At 43.4% G+C, this 12,562-nt stretch overlaps 1 non-coding gene and 1 pseudogene across 1 annotated transcript; both read right to left on the bottom strand.

The window, feature by feature from the left end:
- Positions 1 to 7,736: 7,736 nt before the first annotated feature.
- Positions 7,737 to 7,843, bottom strand: LOC130841157 (U6 spliceosomal RNA). The gene has a single exon (XR_009050193.1). It is a non-coding gene; the product is annotated as a U6 spliceosomal RNA (small nuclear RNA).
- A 3,116-nt stretch (positions 7,844 to 10,959) lies between these two features.
- On the bottom strand, positions 10,960 to 12,349 carry LOC130840854 (hepatoma-derived growth factor-like; annotated as a pseudogene).
- Positions 12,350 to 12,562: the final 213 nt, after the last annotated feature.

Below are 12,562 nucleotides of genomic sequence, written 5' to 3'. Positions count from 1 at the left end.
GCTGTACTAACTTACATTCCCACCAATGGTGTAGGAGGGTTCCCTTTTCTCCACACCCTCTCCAACATTTATTATTTCTAGATTTTGTGATGATGCCCATTCTAACTGGTATGAGGTGATACTACATTGTGGCTTTGACTTGCATTTCTCTAATGATTAGTGATGTTGAGCATCTTTTCATGTGTTTGTTGGCCATCTCTATGTCTTCTTTGAAGAAATGTCTATTTAGGTCTTCTGCCCATTTATGGATTGGGCTATTTGCTTTTTTGGTATTAAGCTGCATGAGCTGCTTGTATATTTTGGAGATTAATCCTTTGTCTGTTGTTTCGTTGCCAAGTATTTTCTCCCATTCTGAGGGTTGTCTTCTTATCTTGTTTATGATTTCTTTCACTGTGCAGAAGTTTTTAAGTTTCATTAGGTCCCATTTGTTTATTCTTTTTTTTTAACTCTTTATTGGAATATAATTGCGTTACACTCTTCTACCAGTTTTTGAGGTACACCAAACTCAATCAGCTGTATTTATATACATATCCCCATATTCTCTCTCTCCCGTGACTCCCCCCACCCTCCACATCCCAGTCCTCTAAGGCATCATCCATCACCAAGTTTAACTCCCTTTGTTATACAACAACTTCCCACTGGCTATCTGTTTTACAGTTGGTGCTGAATTCTCTTAGCTGTTGCTTGTCTGTAAACCTTTTGATTTCTCTGTTGAATCTGAATGAGATCCTTGCTGGGTAGAGTATTCTTGGTTGTAGGTTCTTCCCTTTCATCACTTTAAATATACTGTGCCACTCCCTTCTGGCTTGCAGAGTTTCTGCTGAGAAATCAGCTGTTAACCTTATGGTAGTTCCCTTGTATGTTATTTGTTGTTTTTCCCTTGTTTCTTTTAATAATTTTTATTTTTCTTTAATTTTTGTCAGTTTGACTACATTGTGTCTCAGTGTGTATCTCCTTGGGTTTATCTTGCCTGGGACTCTCTGCACTTTCTGGATGTGCATGGCTATTTCCTTTCCCATGTTAAGGAAGGTTTCTACTATAATCTCTTCCAGTATTTTCTCAGGTCCTTCCTCTGTGTTATCTCCTTCTAGGACCCCTGTGATGTGAATGTTGGTTCATTTAACATTGTCCCAGAGGTCTCTTAGGCTGTCTTCATCTCTTTTCATTCTTTTTTCTTTATCCTATTCCACATCAGTGATTTTCACTATTCTGTCTTCCAGGTCACTTATTCGCCCTTCTGCCTCAGTTAACCTGCTATTGATTTTTTTTTTTTCCAGTTTGTAGGAATTTATTATGGCAGCCTTAGGAAACTAATACAATTATCTTTACATCACTTTATTAATTCTCCTTTGCCTTCTAGATGAATTTCATATTCTCTATGGAGTTTTCAATTATTGAGAGACTATACTGAAAGAGGAACATAAGATGGTGAGCTCACAAAGGGAAGCTAGAGAGTCAATAGCCATATTCTCTAAAATTATACCATACTTGTAACACAGATATGCAGTTATTTGCATATTAATGACAACCTGTGACTAGAAAATGTCAAAAACCTTTAGTCAGAATTTTGCCTTTGACCATTTGATTCTCCTTCTTGGAGAATCAAAGTCATGCAGTTCAAAAATCATTTCATGGAGGTCAGGTTTATATATTTATTTCTGCCTCATTCCGTAAGACAGAGGAGGTAGTAATCCTGGAGGAGATCCTCCAACAAAAGTGATGGTGGTGGTGATAGTTTACCGCTTATTCTAGGTAAAGTAGTTGGAGGAGGAGGAGCAACTCTTCTGCGTAGAGGTGGCGCTGGTAGAGCTGTTGGTGAGGATGACCCTCTGTCTGCCTGTGGATGTGGCTGAAGAGTTCCTGAAATTTATGAGCAATCTGAGGGCTCATGTTCCTGGGTTCAGTGTTGCTGGAATTCTATTCTAAGCTCCTTGATCTTTTCTTCCTTCTTTTGCCCCTTGGCTTAAGCTTAGGATCAAGCTCTGGATTCTTCATTTCTTTGCAATGATCACCACCATAAATGTTCACTTCATAATATTTCATGAGAGCTATCAGAAGTGTGAAGTCAGTGCCTGATCTTCGTCTGGGCTTGAACCGTGGGTCCACACCAAGGCAGTGCACGAGCTGTTGATCACGCCCTTTGATTTTCTTACCAAACTGTGACTATCAGCCATTCGCTATTCTCCTGATGGGACTGATAACCCACCTGAATGGTACAAAGATTACTTCAAATTGAAAACAGCTGAGCTCCAACAGAGGCAGAAATAAGTCTTCCCTGAACTGCCCTTATCCGACTAAAGCAGAACTTCATGAGACAGCTGCCACAACCCCACCCACACGGGGGCGGGGGTGTCTCTAATCAGGGAGGCCTGGTCTTGGACATTAGAACATTCCAAAAGATTGTGTAAATAAGCCTCATCAGACCCTTCCATGCTTTGAAGGCCTAATCCACCAAGCCCCCTTGTGAAGTTGATATCTAAACCCCTCTCTCCAGCCATTTAAGGAGCCTCTGCATCTGAAAGCTCCTACATGATAAACTTCTCTCCTATTAATTTACTGTTAGTTAATTTTCAGACCCCTAGCCAGTTGAACCTAAGACGGTAGAGAAAAAGTTTTCCTCCTAACACAGCCCTCTCACTAGCCCCTGGCAACCACGAGTTGATTTTTTCTCTCTGTAGACTTGCCTGTTCTGGATACTTCACGTGAATGAGATCTTACAGCGTGTGTTCTTTGGTGTCTAAGCTTTTTTCACATATCATAATGTTTTCAAGATTCATTCGTATTTCAGCATGGATCACTACTTCATCCCACATTATGGCTAAATAAAAATTCATGGTGGGGTATAGCATGTTTTGTTTGAAAATTCATCAGTCGATGAACATTTGGGTTGTTTCCTCATTGTGGCTTTGTGAATAATGCTGCCATAAACAGTGACGTACAAGTTTTTGTTTGAATGTTTGTTTTCAATTCTCTGGGATACATGTCTGGGAGTGGAATTGCTGATCACGTGGTCACTCTGTGTTTCACTTTTGGTGGAAGTTCCAAACCGCTCTCCACAGTGTCCCCGCCACTTTACATTCCCACCAGCAGTGTATGAGGAGTTCAATTTCTGCACATCCTTATTACGCTTCTTACTTTCCATTTTTTAAATTATCGGTGCCCCGGTAGATGTGAAGTGGTATCTCTTGTGATTTTGATGTTGACTTCCCTAATGACTAATGATGTTGAACATCTTCTCTTGCCCTCTGTGGCCATTTGCGTGGAGAGAGCAATGGATTTGCAGCGTGAGAGCCGCCCCCCCCCCGCCCCCGCATCCTGGTTCACACTGGTAAAGCCACGTAGCCTCCTTAGACCTCGATTTCCTGGCGCAATGAGTAGTTATTGAATCTGTGTTCATCCAGGGAATGGAGACAGGAAAAAAAAAACTCTGACTTGGATCTCTGCATGGAGAAACAGCCACTACTCACTCCCTAAAGTGAAGGAAAAGAAACTCACAGAGGAATCCAGAGGGGCAGCTGAGATCCAGAGCCCAGGGACTGGTCAGGTAATTCCACCTGGGGAGGAGGTGGAGGCTCTCTTCACTTTCCACCCTCTACAAGGCGGGCAAATTGTAGCAGAGCACGAACCCTTCCCTTCACTGCCGGGGAGCTGAAGGCAGCTGGGATTTGTGAGATTTCCTTTGTTCACCTGAAATGCAAAAAGGCAGCTGCCTGGCCAGAACTAAGCACCTCAGGGTCCTCACTGCCCTCCTCCCTTCTGCCCTAGAAATTCCCACCACCACTGCCCAAGCAGTAGGGGATAGGTGAGAAAAGGGGCTGTGAGTCAGAGCCTGAACCGAGGCTGGGACTAGCCCAACGGCAGGTCGTCTTGCGGGGCCTGGGCCTGTGCAGGTCCGGCTATGTCGGGCTCCCCGCAGTCCTTTCTGGTGTCCGAGGCCGTCTGCTGGTGTTCAGCTGGCTCTCTGTGGGAATGACTGAGTCCTTCCGTGCATTCCCAATGCATCTGTGGAGAGGGATGCACTCCACGTCTCTCTACTTCGCCGGCATCTTTTCTCCTTCAACCTGCTATTGATTCTTCCTAGTGTATTTTTGATTTCAGTTATTGTGTTGCTTATCTCTGTTTGTTTGTTCTTTAATGCTTCTAGGTCTTTATTAAACTTTTCTTGCATCTTTTTGATCTTTGCATCCTGACTTTTTTCAAAGTCCTGGATCATCCTCACCATCATTATTCTGAATTCTTTTTCTGGAAGGGTGCCTATCTCCTCTTCATTTAGTTGTTTTTCTGGGGTTTTATCTTTTCCTTTCATCTGGAACAAAGTCCTCTGCTTTTTCATTTTCTCTGTCTTTCTGTGGCTGTGGTTTTCAATTCCAGAGAATGAAATACTGCTGATACTGCCTGATGCTGCTGTCTGCCCTCTTGTAGAGGAAGCTATCTAAGAGGCTTGTGTGTGCTTCCTGATGGGAGGGACTGATGGTGCCTTGGGCTGGGTGGGTGGAGCTCAGTAAGACTTTAATCTGCTTTGGTGGGCAGAGCTCAGGAAAACTTTAATCCTCTTGTCTGCCAATGGTTGGAGCTGTGTTCCTACCCTGTTTGTTCTTTTGCTTGAGGTGACCAGCACTGAAGCTTACAGGCTCTTTGATGGGGCTAATGGAAGATTCTGGGAGGGCTCATGCGAATGAGCACTTCTGAGAACCCTTGCCACCAGTATCCCTGTCCCTGAGGTGATCCACAGCTGCCCGCCACATCTGCAGGTGACCCTCCAACACCAGCAGGTAGGTCTGGTTAAGACTCCTATGGGGTCACTGCTCCTTCCCCTGGGTCCTGGTGCACACAGTATTTTTTGTGTGCCCTCCAAGTGTGGAGTCTCCATTTCCACCAGTCCTGTTGAGGTCCTGCAATCAATTCCTGTTGGCTTTCAAAGTCTAATTCTCTGGGGATTCCTCCTCCCATTACCAGATCCCCAGGTTGAGAAGCCTGATGTGGGGCTTAGAACCCTCACTTTAGAGGGTGGACTTCTGTGGTATAACTGTTCTCCAGTTTGTGAGTGGCCCACCCAGCATTTATGGGATTTGGTTTTTTTTTATTTTTTATTTTTTATTTATTTTTTGTTTCTCTGGGGGTACACCAGGTCCAATCATCTGCTCCTTCACACACATCCCCGTATTCCCTCCCCTCCCCGACCCCCCCCCAACGAGTCCCCCCCACCCTCCCTGCCCCAGTCCTCTAAGGCATCTTCCATCCTCGAGTTGGGCTCCCTTTGTTATACAACAACTTCCCACTGACTATTTTACAGTTGGTAGTATATATATGTCTGTGCTACTCTCTCGCTTCGTCTCAGTTTCCGCTTCATCCCCCGCCCCCTCCCATACCTCGAGTTCTCCAGTCCATTCTCTGTATCTGCATCCTTGTTCTTGTCACTGAGTTCATCAGTACCATATTTAGATCCCGTATATGTGAGTTAGCATACAATATTTGTCCTTCTCTTTCTGACTTACTTCACTATGTATGACAGACTGTAGTTCTATCCACCTCATTACATATAGCTCCATCTCATCCCTTTTTACAGCTGAGTAATATTCCATTGTATATATATGCCACATCTTCTGTATCCATTCATTTGTTGATGGGCATTTAGGTTGCTTCCATGGCCTGGCTATTGTAAAGAGTGCTGCAATAAACATTATGGTACAAGTTTCTTTTGGGATTATGGTTTTCTTTGGGTATATGCCCAGCAGTGGGATTACTGGATCATATGGTAGTTCTATTTGTAGTTTTTTAAGGAACCTCCAAATTGTTTTCCATAGTGGCTGTACCAACTTACAGTCCCACCAACAGTGCAGGAGAGTTCCCTTTTCTCCACACCCTCTCCAACATTTGTGGTTTCCAGACTTTGTGATGATGGCCATTCTGATTGGTGTGAGGTGATACCTCATTGTGGCTTTGACTTGCATTTCTCTGATGATGAGTGATGTTGAGCATCTTTTCATGTGTTTGTTGGCCATCTGTATGTCTTCTTTGGAGAAATGTCTATTTAGGTCTTCCGCCCATTTGTGGATTGGGTTATTTGCTTTTTTGGTATGAAGCTTCATGAGCTGCTTGTATATTTTGGAGGTTAATCCTTTGTCCATTGTTTCATAGGCAATTATTTTTTCCCATTCTGAGGGTTGCCTTTTAGTCTTGTTTATGGTTTCTTTTTGTTTTGTTTTTTTATTTTATTTTTTTTATTTTTATTTTTTGGCACACGGGCTTAGTTGCTCTGTGGCATGTGGGATCTTCCTGGAGCTGGGATCGAACCCATGACCTCTGCATTGTCAGACGGATTCTTAACCACTGCACTACCTAGGAAGCCCTTGTTTATGGTTTCTTTTGCTGTGCAAAAGCTTTTAATTTTCATGAGGTCCCATTTGTTTATTCTTGATTTTATTTCCATGATTCTAGGAGGTGGGTCAGAAAGGATGTTGCTTTGATGTATGTCATAGAGGGTTCTGCCTATGTTTTCCTCTAGGAGTTTTATAGTGTCTGGCCTTACATGTAAGTCTTTAATCCATTTGGAGTTTATTTTTGTGTATGGTGTTAGGAAGTGTTCTAATTTCATTCTTTTACATGTTGCTGTCCAGTTTTCCCAGCACCACTTATTGAAGAGGCTGTCTTTTTTCCATTGTATACTCGTGCCTCCTTTGTCAAAGATAAGGTGCCCATATGTGTTTGGGCTTACTTCTGAGTTCTTTATTCTATTCCATTGATCTTCCTTTCTAATTTTGTGCCAGTACCATACTGTCTTGATCACTATGGCCTTGTAGTATAGTTTGAAGTCAGGAAGCCTGATTCCACCCACTCCATTTTTCCTTCTCAAGATGGCTTTGGCTATTCGGGGTCTTTTGCGTTTCCATACAAATCGTAAGATTTCTTGCTCTAGTTCTGTGAAAACTTCCATTGGTAATTTGATAGGGATTGCATTGAATCTGTAAATTGCTTTGGGTAGTACAGACATTTTCATGATGTTGATTCTTCCAATCCAGGAACATGGTATGTCTCTCCATCTGTTTGTGTCGTCTTTGATTTCTTTCATCAATGCCTTAAAGTTTTCTGCATACAGATCTTTTGCCTCCTTAGGCAGGTTTATTCCTAGGTATTTTATCCTTTTCGTTGCAATGGTGAATGGGAGAGTTTCCTTAATTTCTCTTTCTGCTCTTCCGTTGTTAGTGTATAGGAATGCAAGAGATTTCTGTGCATTAATTTTGTATCCTGCTACTTTACTAAACTCATCAATGAGTGCTAGCAGTTTTCTGGTAGAGTCTTTAGGGTTTTCTATATATAATATCATGTCATCTGCAAAGAGTGACAATTTTACTTCTTCTTTTCCAATTTGGATTCCTTTGATTTCTTTTTCTTCTCTGATTGCTGTGGCTAAAACTTCCAAAACTATGTTGAATAATAGTGGTGAGAGTGGACAGCCTTGTCTTGTTCCTGTTCTTAGAGGGAATTCTTCCAGTTTTTCCCCATTGAGAACGATGTTGGCTTTTGGTTTTTCATATATGGCTTTTATTATGTGGAGGTAATTTCCTTCTATGCCCATTTTCTGGAGAGCTTTTATCATAAATGGATGTTGAACTTTGTCAAAAGCTTTTCCTGCATCTATTGAAATGATCATATGGTTTTTATCCTTCAATTTGTTGATATGATGTATCACGTTGATTGATTTGTGTATATTGAAGAATCTTTGCATCCCAGGGATAAAAAACATGGAACGCTTCACGAATTTGCGTGTCATCCTTGCACAGGGGCCATGCTAATCTTCTCTGTATCATTCCAATTTTAGTATATGTGCTGCAGAAGCGAGCACTGGGATTTGGTTTTAATGCAATTGCACTCCTCCTACCATCTCATTGTGGCTTCTCCTTTGCCTCTGGATGTGGAGTGTCTTTTTTGGTGAGCTCCAGTGTCTTTCTGTTGATGATTGTTCAGCAGTTAGTTGTAATTCTGGTGCTCTTGCAAGAGGGAGTGAATGCATGTATTTCTACTCTGCCTTCTTGAACCATCTTTGATCATGAGGTTCTTATTCTTCAATTTGTTAATGTGGTGAACCACATTGATTGATTTACAGATACTGAAAAATCCTTGCATCCCTGGGATAAATCCTACTTCATCATGGTGTATGACCCTTTTAAGGTATTGTTGGATTCTTTTTGCTAGTATTTGTTGAGGATTTTTGCATCCATGTTCATCAGTGATATTGGCTTATAATTTTTTGGTAATATCTTTGTCTGATTTTGATATCAGGGTGATTCTGGCTTCATAGAATGAGTGCAGAAGCATTCCTTCCTCTGAAATTTTTGGAAAAGTTTCAGAAGGGCAGGTGTTAACTCTTCTCTAAGTGTTTGGTAGAATTCACCTGTGAAGCCATCTTGTCCTGGACTTTGTGTGTTGGGAGATATTCTTTTATTCCTGATTCAATTTCATTACTGGTAATTGGTCTGTTCATATTTTCTATTTCTTCCTGGTTCAGTCTTGGGAGATTGTACATGTTTAAGAATTTGTCCATTTCTTGTGGGTTGTTCATTTTTTTGGCCTGTAGTTGTTCATAGCAATCTCTTATGATCTTTGTATTTCAGGAGGTTCAGTTGTAACTTCTTTTTCATTCTTGATTTTATTGATTTGGGCCCTCTTTTTTCTTGATGAGTCTGGCTAAATGTTTATCAACTTTGTTTATCTTTACAAAGAACCAGCTTTTAGTTTCATTGATCTATTTTTTTAGTCTCTATTTCATTTACTTATGCTCTAATCTTTATTATTTCTTTCCTCCTACTTTGAGATTTGTTGTTGTTGTTCTTCTTCTTCTTCCTCTTCTCCTTCCCCTTCTGCTTCTGCTTCCTTCTCCTCCTCCTCCTCTTCTTCTCCTAGTTACTTTAGGTATAAGGTTAGGTTGTTTATTTGAGATTTTTCTTGTTTCCTAAAGTAGGCTTATATCACTATAAACTTCCTTCTTGGAACTTTTTTTGCTGCATCTCATAGATTTTGGATTATTTTCATTTTCATTTGTCACCAGGTGTTTTTTGTTTGTTTTTTAAAATTTCCTCAGTGATCCATTGGTTGTGTATTTTTTAACTAATTGGTTAATTTATTTTTGAGCAGTGAAAAGTTTATTGTAGGGCCATGCAAGGGGATGAGTGGCTCAGGCCTCCAAAATCCCCTAGCTCCCCCAAAGAGTTTTGGCAAAGCATTCTTAAAAGTCAGGTGAAGGAGAAGGGTTGCAGGGTATGTGATCAGTTCATGCACAATTCTCTGACTGACTGATGGGGCACAGGGGTTAACATTATCAGTCCTTAGGCTCCAGGAGGCTTGGGGGTTGTGTGCTCATGGTCATCAAGTAGTTAATGTCTTCCGTTTGGTGGGGGATTTTTACATCTGTAAAACAATTCAGGACATGTGCATCAAATACTGTTATCTAGGTACTTCTGAGAGGAGCTAAAGCAGACATTGGTTGTTTAGTAGCATGTTGTTTAACGTCACGTGTTTTTTTTAATAGTTTTTTTCTTGTAATTGATTTTCAGTTTCATAATGTTGTTGTTAGAAAAGATTCTTGATACGACTTCAGTTTTTTTTGTAGTAATCAATGGGTTTTATTTTCCTAAAACTGAAATCATCTACAGCTCTCAGAGCTAAACTTCCAAAGCTACAGTCAGCAATTTTTCATCAGGGCCCAAGGGAGAGAGACAAGGGTGAAAGTGATAAGAGACAGAAGAGGCAAATAGGCTGCTAGAAAGAAGCTGGGAGACAGCACTTATTTCTCTCTGGCCTCTCAGTGGGTTACAAATAGGATCTGGTGACAACACTGAGGGGGACCAGGTGATGGTATGTGGATGGGAAATGACACCAGAAGGAACACCAAAGCCCCAACTACAACAAGAAAAGTCATCAAGCCTCAAATAGAAGGGAAACCTCTGAGTGCACCTCAGAAATGGGGGCAATGGTGGGAAAGAGAGCAGCAGAATGGGGGGCACACAAAGGGTTAGGAGGGGCCTTTAAAAATTTTTTTTGTACTTTTATTTTATTAAAAACATTTCCTAAAAAATGTGTCTTTTCCTTTATGTCTGGGTGACGTATGTGACTGTAGGCTTGCCTTGAGCACTGTGGGGAGAGGAGAAAGGGCAGTTAAGGGTCTCCTCATGGCATCCCATCTCTGGCCTGAGATCTAAAGATGGATGGATACTCCTCCACATTCCCACCCAAGCTGGGTGAAGTCAACTCTTCAGATCTCAGGTCCTTGACCCAAAGAAATTGGAAGACCCCAAATCTTTTGATGATAAACTGCAACTCTTATAACACCTGGAGTTGGTGTAAGAGAATAGGCATTGTCAATCATCAAGGATTTATGGAAGGGAGCCCCTCCCCCACAAACTGTCCCACTTTCCCTGGATCCAGGCAGCTGGGATAATAGGTGTGGGAGGAAGGGACAGGAGCTCAAGGAGATGCCGTCTTCTTGCCTACTCCCCCATCCCAATTTGAATATTGCCCCTCCTAGGCCCTTGAAGCCCACTGTGCTACTTATTCTCCATCCCTTTCACTCATAGCCCTGATCCCAACCAGAGGTCTAGATTGCCCAGGGAAGGCGGTGAGGGGTGTCAGGAGGTGGAAATAGTAGGTTAAGGTCTTATCAAATACACTGGGAAACAGCTCCAGGCAGGGAGGGACACAATGGCCTCTTCTCATCCCACAGAGCAGAAGACATGGACCAGACTCAGGTCACAGGGGCATGGTGACATGGAGGTGAGGGCCAGGTGGCCTGTCCCATCTGGGTCAATCTTCCGGGTCTGAGGTCAGAATGGGGAGAGTGAGTGGGAGATGAGAGTGGGTTGGGGTTGGGAAGGGGTTCCAAGTTTGCAGGCCATTGCCAGTTTCACCAGTAGCATCCAGACAGCAGCAGGAAAGGGGTAGGGGCTTCTCTTGAAATATTGGTGGCTACAGGCTCTCATGATCTCTGATGCCCAGGACCTCAGCATCTTCCTTGGCAGTCTCTACCTCTTCTTCCTCCTCTTATTCCTCCTGAGGAGGCCCCCAGCCAGAGCTGGGCTCAGAGGGGGAGCTGTTATTCTCTGCCTCCACTGAAAGGGGCCTCTTGCCCTCTAAGTTGGCCCCTTCCTTCTCCTTCCCTTTGGGGTCTTCTGCCTCCTTGGGACATGTGGGGGAGTCCTCTAGCAGATCTCCTGCTCTCCTCTTCAGTGCCCCCTTCCCATTCTTCTCTTTGGTCACCTTGTTGATGACCAGCTTCCCTTGTTCATCACTGCTACCTTAGGCATTCCCCTTCTTATTGCCATCACCCTGGGTGGATTTGGGCTTGTGCTCAGGCTCTTCCACACTGCTGTCTTTCTGGGAGTGAGGCAGGAGACAGATGGGTCCCCAGGGCAAAAGGTCTGAACTCATTCCCTGTGGACCAATACTCTGAGACAGGAATGACAGGACAATTGGGAGAGGAGGCTGGGCCCTGCCCAGATAGAAATAAGAGACCACATATTCCCTACTCTCAAAGTCAGCAGACCTGCCCTGACTACACATGTGAGAAAGCCTCCTTGGAGGTCAAAAGGGGAGTGATGCCAAGTGGCCAAACCTCCCTATAGGCCTCTTCGGTGGAATTCCTCTTGGCTAAGAGATGTGCAGGCACACATGGGAAAATCCTGAGATACACCAAATATGGACTTTGAACCAGGCAAATCAAAGTGATTGGTCAAAGGAAACATGGAAGAAATGCCCCATATAAGTGATTTAAACTGCCACAAGGGTGCGACTCTCTCTCTGAGCCTGCCTGTGTGTCTATCCACATGTATTCTGCTCCTTTTTTTCCCTAACAAATACTTTACTTGTTTCACTACTTTCTGTCTTTGTGGGAATTCTTTTCTGCAAAGCCATAGGGCCGGGGCCTTGTCAGTGACCACTGGTCTAGAGACGAGGATTTGGCACTTTCACCACCACGACCCAACCTCAATCACTGACCTGAAGCTGAAATCTCTCTTCAAGCCACTGCAGGCCAAGGCCACCTGAGATCAGGAGGACTGGTAGCCAGAAGCTTCATGGTAGGGTTGTTCTTGATCTCCCACAGCCCCTCACTGAACCCTTTCCTCTTGTTGGGCTTGCCAAACTTCTCCATGGACTCCTCATAAGGGAAGAGGTCTTTGGGGCCCAGGAATGCCATCTCATGAGTCCTGAAAAAGAAGACCTGGTATTTGTTGGCTGTTGATTTCACAGTAGTCTCAGGCATCTCGTCAATCTGGGCCAGCCACTGTTGGTAGCCCTTCATCTTGGCAAACATAAGGTCCCCGCATTTGTACTCCTTCTGCCATTTTGATTGTGACATGGTGGGGCTCCAGGCACCTCAGGCTCTACACTGGTCTGGAAAGCATAAGCCCAAGTTTGTGCATGTGGCTGTGGTGGCACCTCTCCGCTCCAGCCCTTGTGTGGCCCCCACCTCAGTGATGGCCCCTGGCCTGGGTTCCGGTGCAACCATCTCAATTTTCTTAAATTTATTAAGGCTATTTTGTGGCCTAGCATGTGATCTATCCTGGATAAT

This window comes from Hippopotamus amphibius, chromosome 17, assembly GCF_030028045.1.
Source record: "Hippopotamus amphibius kiboko isolate mHipAmp2 chromosome 17, mHipAmp2.hap2, whole genome shotgun sequence".
NCBI classification, from domain to species: domain Eukaryota; kingdom Metazoa; phylum Chordata; class Mammalia; order Artiodactyla; family Hippopotamidae; genus Hippopotamus; species Hippopotamus amphibius.
Note: the sequence above shows the minus strand (reverse complement) of the source record. Positions and strands in the feature narration are given on the sequence as shown.